Below are 10,783 nucleotides of genomic sequence, written 5' to 3'. Positions count from 1 at the left end.
AAATATTAAGTTCAGCTTTCTTTTTCATTTCCATTTCGATAGGAAACCCCTTCTGAATGCAGAAATTTCATAAGATAAGGCGAGGTCAAGGAGACACGTCATTTGCTTTGACAGCTGTTTTGCCTTAATTGCTTGCTTAACGTTAGACATCCCCTGCAGCTTCTGTCGTCTTCTCATGATGTCTAATCTATGATCCACTCTGGTCTTATGAACGATCTTTGAACAATGACAAGTATTGGCGGGTTCATTTCCCATTTAAAGGGATTTTAGATTAATGCATTTTTGCCTGATGACATTGTACCACTTGTCATCTGTTGTAATTTTCAAATTCTACATAAAGCCTTGAGTGTTAACGTGACACAGTATTATACATTTTATATACTCGAACACTTTACATTCCTTAAAGCTGAAAGGTCCAGTGTGTAGGATTTAGTGGCATCTATTGGCAGAAATGATGTGTTTTCATTCATTTATAATCACCTGAAAATTACAATTGTTGTTTTTTTGCAACCGTAGAATGAGCCCTTTACAGTATATCCTCTTGAGACCTGAGCTTTTGTTTGGTATGCATTTTCAATTTCTCCTTGCTATTTGGGATCAATAGGACCTGATAAGTATAAAAAACTAAACATTGTCAACGATAATTAAGTCCCAACGTCCTCAAATGAGATGATAATAAAGTCCCAATGAAAAATTCCCAATGTCTGCAAATGAGTACTTTATGATTAACAACATGTCTTAGCTTGTTACTGACACTAAAATTGGTTTGTTGCCATATCAAACTTCAAACATTATTAATCATAAATAAACAAGTTTAATGTGATCAGGTTTTGTACCTTGTCCACTTTTGTGTCAGGGTCAGCTGCAGACTGACTTGGCAGACATGGCTGCCATCTTGTTTTTACGTTAAATACTGTAGTGTGGTCTTACTACCACTAGATGGCGCAAAAAAGTGTCTACAGATGAGGACAACAGGTCTAAGTTAAGCAGAATGAAGTATAAGGTTAAGTAAACCAAAAATTGTTATGTCCTCATATGAGGTCACAGGGTGTCAGGAGGATATCTGTATGCAGAGCAGATCCTCCATGTTGTTTCTACAGTAGCCCAGAACTGACAAAGCAAACACTGGCTCTAGATGGGGCCATTCGCGTTTTTACGTTCTTGCGTCAGCCATGTTCAAGCTCAGCACACCCGAGAAGTTTCAGTTCTGCAAGCTCACAATATATTTTCAGGCGTTATTACATTGTCACAATATGGGGTGCTACAGTCCTTATTCACCCTAATTATTCCACTGTTTGTCCTGTTTGTATGAATGAAAGCACCCACATGTCTGTCACCTAAAGGAAGTGACAAAATTTAAGAACAAATGCAAAGTGCCTTTTCAACAGATGGGATGGCCACAATTAGATTTTACATCTTATGGCTCTGATATCACAAACCTTGATGTCTCATCCTAGGATTACTTTATTACAGTTTTTTAAGTTTAGTTTTTAGATTGGTTGGTTAATAACTTAACAACAGTCTTGTTTAGTTAATATTCAACAGTTGCTACCATTCTCTGTAAATTTAGCCAGACCTTGCTATTTTGTCCAATCCACTGCAACTTCTCCTCATATTTCAACAATTACTGTAGTTTCTCGTGAGTCACCAGACTAACTTCTTTGTGTTGGCCCTTCTAGAGGTGACGTCAGTTTCGAATGTCTGCCCTATCAACTTTCGATGGTACTTCCTGTGCCTATCATGGTGACCAACTGGGAATCAGGGTTCGATTCCAGAGAGGGAGCCTGAAAAAATTGTGCGGCACAAACATCTCACATTTACCATCAAATATTACTGCTAAACATCATGCACATGCTGAAAGAACCAAGGTGAGTTCCATTGAATATGCATGTTCATGGTAATGTTAGTGTAGTTTAAATCACAAAGTGGCATAGGTGTGCTTCCCTGTTTGCATGACAAACTGTTTGTGTGTGTGAGTGTGATGAAGAAAATAGTTTGGGGATAAAAACATGATGTGAAAGCTTTATTCAGCCCGTTGGTAAGGTTACTTAGAGGACTCAGACCAGTGCAGTTTTATTATCACTGGAACAAATTGCCTTTGGTTAATATATTTCATTTTTTTAAAAGATACTATTTTTTAGTTGCTCATGAATTTAATTTTTTTTTTAAATTTTATTTATTTATTTATTTATTTTTAAGAAAAGCTGCGGTGAAATCAGGCATTATGGGCCACAACAATCCCAAAAAAAACCCGTGAAACCTGGAGGGACTGGTTTTCAGTTGTGAAAGATTACCACCAGTTTCCAAGTAATGCTGTTGGTGAAAGTGAATCAAGGTGTAAAAATAAAAGTGCAATAAAAGAACTGTTTGCAGCTCACCATTCAGGAAACATTGTGTTTCAGGGGTGACAGTAGCTCAGTCTGTAGGGAGCTAGAAGGTGGCCGATTCAAGTCCCACATGGACCAGGTACGGAATATGGACTGATAGCTGCCGGAGAAATGCCAGTCTAGAAAAAAACAGCAGAATGAAAACATGAATTTCCCTAAAAGGAGAAATAAATCACGTGTTATTTAAAGTAGTTTGAAGCAAATGGGCCTCAAATGTTTTAGTGATATGTCATCCAGAGTCTTCCTTTTCAAACACACTGGTGGATTACACGGCAGAAGTTCGAGAGGTACCATCTGCTATAAGACTTGATATAAGACTCCATGCATTGCAACCAACACAATATCAAGCTGACCACAGCCACCATGCTCTGCGAATAGTGAAACTGACAACCATTTAAGCCTACAGGTGATGAGTATCTGATCTTTAAAACTTAAATGTTGAGTAGATAATCACTCTGAAGAGCAGCGTTTAACTACACTTCATGATGGATAGATGTGCGAGTCTTGTCACGCCTTCAGAAGACCATGGTGTCTGAACGGCTCAGTCCTTCATCAGTCACCACTGACAATCCTCCCAACAGTCCTGGAGGTGATGGAGATGGGGAAGGTAAGGACGGGGACAGGGCGAGTCAAAAATGGCTTGAGCTGCTTTGACATTTGGACTGAATGTCAATCCTGTCCAGCGAGAAAAGCGTTTTTTTATTTTTTATTTCAGCAGACGTGGGTAGAAGGTGACGGGGGATTCTGTGCCCTTTTCAAATGCTCAGGGGAAGGAGAAAAGAGATTTAGGGAGTTGCTGTAAACATGAACGCACCATTAGGAAGAGCTAAGTACAGTAATGAACTCATCGAGGTATCGACAGGCAGATGCTTTCAGGGTTTGTATCTTCTCACCTCTGCTCAGAAGGCGTCTGCTCCGACACAATGTGATCAACTCTGTGCATGTGTTAAGTAAATGTGCACACAGACGACATGGTCCCGTCATTCCTCCCCTGCGCTGGCATGAGCAAGGATCGTGCCTCGCCTCTGGCGGTCAGACGGATGGCAGCAGTTCTTGCCGGTCTGAACACAAGGGCCCGGAGTGCTCGTTACAATCTGTGGTCCCTGTGCTAAATATAGACAGGAGCAAGACTGCCTCGGTATAGGGCCTTGTTAGGGGCACCCTCCTCCTGCAAGTCAGGCCTTTTCCGTTTTCCTTTTCACCTCCATCTGCTCTGCTACCAACCCATCAGTCACCCCTTTCCTACAATAAATCTGCCCTCTGCTCTTACCTCTCCTTCATCTTGTCCTGTCTCTCGGCACCTACACACCTCTCTGGCTCTGTCATGTGTCCGTGACTCAATCACACTTGTCTCTTTCTGCTAACATCACGAGCAGACCTTTCCCTCCAGAACATCCTTCCCAAAGTAGGAAGCTACAGGCATGCAGGGCCCAGTCGGGCAATTTTATACTGACAGTCTGCTTACAGCAAAGTAGTAGTAGGTTATACAAATCATTAATAGATCTGCAGGCTGAACGAAGAGACTGAAGGTTGAGTCAGCCTCCAAACAATGTCATGACTCCAAATAGTGTCTGCAGGTTGTGAATGACTTTAGGTAAAGTGAGGGTATATTCATGGATGGGGCCTGCTGGCTCCCCTACCAGAGTCAGAACGTGAAAGGTAGTTGGCTTGTTAGTATCACGGATTGATCTCTGAACAGGCCAATCAGAGTAGAGCCTCTGTATGAAGTGACTGTTAACATTTCTGGTTGGAAAGTCGACAACTAGAAAGAGACACAAAATGACCATAAACAGACACTATATCAGGGTTGCTCAAAGTTTGGGTGCCTGAGTGTCAGTTTTGGGAACCAGCATATGACTGAAGGTAGCACGAGAAAAATGCAGTTGCGAATTGTCCACTGGCATTGCTAACTTTTGTTTACAGCACTAGCACTGAGTGTTGCAGGGATGATGTTTTATTGTAGGCCGACGCAGAAGTTAACATTACCCTGGTTCCCTCATCAAATGCCTATATGGGATGTTCCCACTGGATTTTGGTTCATTCGTTCATTCATATTCCGTAACCACTTATCCTCTTGAGGGTCACGGGGGGGGCCTCGAGCCTATCCCAGCTGACATTGGGTGAGAGGCAGGGTACACCCTGGACAGGTCGCCAGACTATCACAGGGCTGACACTTAGAGACAGACAACCATTTACATACAGGTAATTTAGAGTCACCAATTAACCTAACCTGCATGGCTTTGGACTGTGGGAGGAAGCTGGAGTACCAGGAGAAAACCCACACTGACACAAACTCCACACAGAAGGGCTCCCCCACCCTAGGTTCGAACCAGGAACCCTCTTGCCCTCTTGGATAATCCTCACAAATGAACACCACTTTCATTATTTCTGGCACATAAATGCAATTGCTAGATGGTAAAAGCTAACCTAACGTTAGCATGCCACCATAGTGTAGTTTGCTTTAAAGGAACTATACTATGGTGGCATGACTATGACATCGCCAACACTTTGGGGCTGTAAACCCATGTTCGGCTTGTTGATGTTTTGTAGTCTTATTTAGCCGCTTGTTCACAACCAACTTTTTTAAGGCACCTAAAGGCTTCAGAATTCATAAGTGGGGTATTTACTGATATGTTTCATGTCATAGAACACATTGTGAAAGTCTGCTAAGCTTCAGCTAACAGACACCTAACCAAAACCCATTCAAAAAACACGTTGATGTTAAGATGAGGGAACCAGGAGCACAAAAACGTTAACTCATTTTCGGGTTGTAGGACTCATTCTTGCAGCATGCTACAGTTGTTAGGTGCCATTTATTGCAGCGCAGCCAGTAGCTCTCTACAAGCTGTCATCCCTAACCTCATAGATGCTGGTTAGGGCGGGTGGTTTGATGCTGTCTCCTAGTAGTTTATTCAATGTAAATTATTAAAGTAAGCATTGAGATGGACTGCAAATGATATAATGGATGCATTTCATGTAATTTTTTGGGGCCGCGCAACGTACTTTTGAGGTCCACCATTGACCCATGGGCCGCACTTTGAACAACAATTTGTTAGACAATAGGCTGGCTGCATAAGACACACCTCCCAACAACCTGAGTCAGTTGTAACACATGCTGAGATTGAGATGTTTGAAAACTAGTCAGAAAACTAGGAGACAAGGAAAAATACAAAGTTAAAGGGTAAAATGTTGCCTGGATGGAAGCTGGTGTAAATTTGACCAAACAGACTGAACCAAAACATTACAAGAAAATAACCAGAAATAGGAGCAAACAACCACAAAGAGATGCAACGTAGCCTTGAGACACAAAACGACTACAAAACATCTACCAACTACGTGGCTGCTTCAGTCTGGCAGTCTTTTTCATTGTGTGGGGCCTGACGTCTCATAACTGTCCATCTCTGGAGTTACACATAGCAGCTGTTAATATTATTTCATATGGTAATATCTTAAAAAATAGCAAATATTGGCATTCATTTCTTACAATGTATACATTATGTAACTATTAGTAATGTGCAGATCATTATTACTCAGAACCAGGGCTTTACATTTGAGTCTTAACGCATACTTACTCATTTTACAAATATGCCTGGTGGGGAAAAATTATTCAGTATGGAAGTGTCATCATGTATAACCGTATGAATGTATGATTCATATAGGGTCATGCTTCACTGTCTGCATGCAGGCATGTGAGCAGACTTCAGAGTGTCAGGTTAAGATACTGTAAGATGAAGACCTTGAAGGTGGTTAGGCTCCCATGTTAAACTCATCTGTGTGATGTGTGGAATACACTATCTAAGGCTGAATCATTGCTCTGTTACTTTAAGTTTTTGGTACCTCTTTGTCCGTGCATGTGTGCTGTACCAACAGTTTCTCTGATTTCTCTGATTTCATTATTCCCCAAAATGAAGGCTGACCAAGAGTACAAGTTTTTTTGAGTGCCCTTCCAAAACTTTTCTAAATGTGGCCCTGAATATATCTTTGCTTTCTTCATTTACCAAAGAGCTTCATGTGTTCTGACATCTCCCTCTTGAATAGTCAAATGTAGCTTATCCTGCAGAAACACAGGAGGGCGCCATCACTGCCCAGCAGGTCAGTGACAATCTGAGGTCCGGCAAGGTCGGAGCCGTGAGCAAACTTACACAAAAAAAAAAAAAAAAACACGAGCACATGACTGTGTGACTACTGCACTCTAGGGCCCCTGAAGGACCACAATACTGAATCATTCTCTAATCACAAAGATCAGAAGATCCAGAAGTCAATCCATCTCAGCATTTAGCTGCACACACTGATTAAGGCTGCACATGCACGGTGCCTGAGAGGCCTGCAGAATAGAAGGAGGGGGTGGAGGGCAAATTTGTGAGCAAACAATCAAGCTGCAAACTCAAAGCAACTAGCTGTTTCAATTTGCCAAATGAGCCATATGTGTTCCCGTGCTCGGGGCCTTCCACAACAGCAGATTGACCCAAGACGCGGGCCCTCACACAGTGACAAATGGTAAAGCACCTTGAAACCATCCAAATCATTTCCACTAATTTGTCAGCAGGAAACCCGTCTGACTGTGTGGAATCACAGACATCATCCATCCTGTGTGCTTCGGTCATTTCCTTGGAATATGGTTAGCGGCCTGGTGGTGGGCTGTCAGATTGTGTCACTTTGTTTTCCATCCAGTGAGTTAAACTCATCTAAATCTACACTTTATTCAAACTCTGTGGGCTCCAGAAGAACAGCTATGGTCCCAGTGCTGCATCCTTGGGGTCCACCACAAACAGACCAAACACAGTCCTGTTCAGAGAAGAGTCTGTTATGTTACAACTTTGCATTTTGCTTACCTTTGACTGCACTGTAACTTATAATGTTTTTTTTTTTTGTATTTTATTGTAGTTTTTACATTTTTATTTACATAGTCTTTGCTTTTTATCTCATTTCCAATTATGCTTTGTGCACTACATACTGAATACACAAATCCTACATTTAAGTAATACTATTCAAATATTCATTATCAAAATAAAATGACATCTGAGCAGTTAAAAAAATCCATTAAGTACGATTATGCCATTATAAACTGCATAGACGTAGATCCCAGGTGGGACAGAGGGGGCACGTCCCCCTCGACATTTAGAACATATGCATTTGTCCCTTCTTATATAAACATAAACAACATATCCTTAAATGATTTTTATAGTATCCGAGCCTAGTCTCACTCCAACATTGCCGTAATCCGGTGCTTAGGCAGTGACTTGCAGCGTCAGAAACCAACTTAAAAAGGCGTCCTTTAACGTCGGTATGATACGCGGCTAGTTGCCGTTATACCGGCAGTGTCAGCGACGGCGGGACAAGGATGAAAGATAAGGCAGCGAATGCCCAAGTGGGGTGGGTGGGTCCAACAAACACTGACTTTCACCCAAGAGCGGTGTTTGCATACCTTAAGATTATAAAGCCAAACAGTTTGATCTTTTTTCCTGAAGCCAGCCACGTGTTTTTGTTGTCGATAAAAAACACATCAATTCAAGGTGTTGTACTGATGTAGTGTGTTTATTTTGAAAGAGACTGTATGTAAACGTTAAATTTACTGTGAAAACAAAAGTGTATCTTAAAAGAAGACAATGCATGTAACAGGCAGAACTTGACACAATGTCCCAGAACATCAACAACCAACGAACGCAGGGTGCCTTGCACGTCGTATGTGGATGTGGAAAGTCCATGACCCAGCTTGTCAATATGTTACGAGGTCGGAGTGAAAATGTGTTGGATATCCTACAGAAATGCACACACAAGGATATCCTACGAATTTGCACCCCATGAATGATGTTACATACTTAACGTAAAGTTATGGAGGTTAGGTTAGTTAATATGGTTAGGTTTAGGGGAAGAAACATGACAAGAGCTTCCTTTAAAGTGACTCAAAATTCAAGTCCCGTGATTTGTGACCCATCCACCACCCCAACCTGCTTCCTTACAACACTGCGCCCTCCTTTACTCCTATCAGTGCATTGGTCATGTGATCGCAGCCTTTCCAGATATGTATGTTCATCAGTGCATAAGACCAGCCTGACATGAAAGTAGCAGAGGACTTTCATTTGGACAAAATTAAAGATATTTAGGCTACATTATACATGGATGCAAAAAATGCACAAATTGGTGTGTAAACACTCACCAGAATGCAGGACATTAAGTATTTGATGCTAAAAGATTTTGGCGGAGGATCCCTCATGTAGTAAGTGCCCCCCCAATGCTGAAACAAAACTTACGCCCCTGCTGTACCACAGACAAATCAGGCATACTCTGAGAATGCAAATGTGAAATTACCACAAAATTATAGTAATCCTACATTTTACATAACCTACTATACAAATATTGGCCGACAGAGATTGTGATTTAAAAGGCTACTCAGCCATTACAAATTCCTTCACACATGATTATGCGATTATAAACAGACACAACAGAATACTCTGAGAATATTATCGTGATTTCTGTGAGGCTGCATCACATAAACACAAAGTGACGGGTTTGTAAATTGGCTTATTCGCCCTTTTTTTTTTTTAAGGCAGATGTTTGTGGACCCAGGATGTGTGACCTGTCGGGTGCGCGCACTGTCAAAGACGCGTACGCGCAACATCCTGCTTTACTGCTCCCCTGCAAAGACAGGTCGCCACGCTTTCAGTCAGAGAATCCAGCTGTCACTCAAGGAGACCCCCGTTCAGCCAGTGTCAGGCTGTATGTGGCACACGGCGGAAAAGCCCGGTCCCGATAAATACGAGACACCGCTGGATGTAGGTGGACCTCCAGCGATCAACAGATCGGCAACTCCACTGTCCACTCCTCCTGCGAAGAAGGAAAGATGAGGGACCCGAAAGACAATACCGGAGCCAACTGGCACATGTGAGCGATATTTATTACCAAATTCTCTAGCTAGTCACACAGATATGAGCACACTAGCTCTCAAGATTTGGTTGTAATTAGCCGACGCAACTGCTCTTGGCAGCGGAGAAGGTTCAGCCCGTGCCAAAATGAACAGACTATTGTCTAGCATCGCTGTAACGGAATGGGCCCGCAGGAATTTTGGCACCGGTTTTACGCAGCAGACCACATAGTTCAATCGACGTAGCTCGACTGAAGACAGAGTAGGGTGGCTGGCATGGACAAAGAATGCTTACACATCTCGTAGTGATGCTATAAGATAAAAAGACATCAGTGAAACACCCTGCTGGTTCCCTCCCGAGAAGTGGAGCAGATAATCAACGGCGGGATTCAAGTTTGGACCTCACCAAGTCCAAAACGACCTTCCCCTCCCCAAAACAGAATCATCTTACATCTTAAAGCATCTTCACAGACTCGCATAGCGGTAAGAATTTGTCTAATAATTCCCAGTAATGTAATAACTCTCATCTTTGTTCATTGTGTGGCTTATTTCTAACCCAATGGAAGGTGAGGGTGGATGTTGGAGGGTCATGGACGCACCATTTGGCACCATAACGCACAGACAATGCTTGCATCATTGTGGTTCTGTTCTGTTTTAATTTGCACTGGATTTTCCCTGTTTTTTTATTATTATTTTGCGAGTGTAACACGTTGGTCAAGGCCAAGCTGTGAGCAACAAGAGAGCAACTTCACTGTACAAACGTGCTTTTGTGAAGCTGCTGCGACCGGCGCGTTTAATTGACATAAGCTGCTAATTTGAAGTCCATATTGCCGCCCGTCAGCTTCAAATCAAATGCAATTGTAGCCGTAAAAAAAGCAATTACGTCCAGACACTGAAACACAGTGTCTCATAATCTTTTGTTCTCAAATCATTTCAGCAGGAACATGGTGTAGATGGGCGGTGCAGGAATTCTCCTGCAGGAGCTGTTCAAATTAGTGGAAGTACATGCAGACTTTATAATGACGTTATTGGCAAACTCTTGAGATCTATTAATAATGGATATGTTTCACAAGTGTTGAAAAGCGTTGCCTACAATGCATTTTTTGTTTTGTAGTGATTTGTATTGAACAGTGCTGTAACATTATGCAGGCTCACATTATCAAAACCTATAGAGCTGAATTATTTGAAATAATAAAAGTGCTAATTGCAGCTGCAGTGCTTATTATAATTAAACATATTCTCTGCTTAATAGATTATCGTGACTAAATAGTTGCAAAAGATAACCACAACACCACATTTCCAACAATTACCCTCAAAAATCGCACAATTAAGCGTAACATAATTTGCAACTCTGCATTTAAAAACGTGATATTATCTATGATGGTGCCGTTACCCATGGTGCACTAGCTCTCTTTTACCTCTCTTCCAACAGAATGTGCTTACAGCTGCTTTGACAGCCTCTCTGTGCACAGATCCCCCGTTTCAGTGATTATCTCATCATTTTTTAAGTCAATATATCAAAAGCAACACTCCC

General features: G+C 41.9%; 1 protein-coding gene across 2 annotated transcripts in view; it reads left to right on the top strand.

The window, feature by feature from the left end:
* Positions 1-8,974: 8,974 nt before the first annotated feature.
* gjc1 (gap junction protein gamma 1) overlaps positions 8,975-10,783 on the top strand; it is a 54,854-nt gene continuing 53,045 nt past the window's right edge. For both annotated transcript variants that reach the window (XM_033645895.2, XM_078161710.1), the window contains exon 1: positions 8,975-9,732. The gene's annotated coding sequence lies outside the window, so the exon portion shown is untranslated. The remainder of the gene's footprint in view (positions 9,733-10,783) is intronic.

This window comes from Epinephelus lanceolatus, chromosome 18 (assembly GCF_041903045.1).
Source record: "Epinephelus lanceolatus isolate andai-2023 chromosome 18, ASM4190304v1, whole genome shotgun sequence".
Taxonomy (NCBI): Eukaryota; Metazoa; Chordata; class Actinopteri; order Perciformes; family Serranidae; genus Epinephelus; species Epinephelus lanceolatus.
Note: the sequence above shows the minus strand (reverse complement) of the source record. Positions and strands in the feature narration are given on the sequence as shown.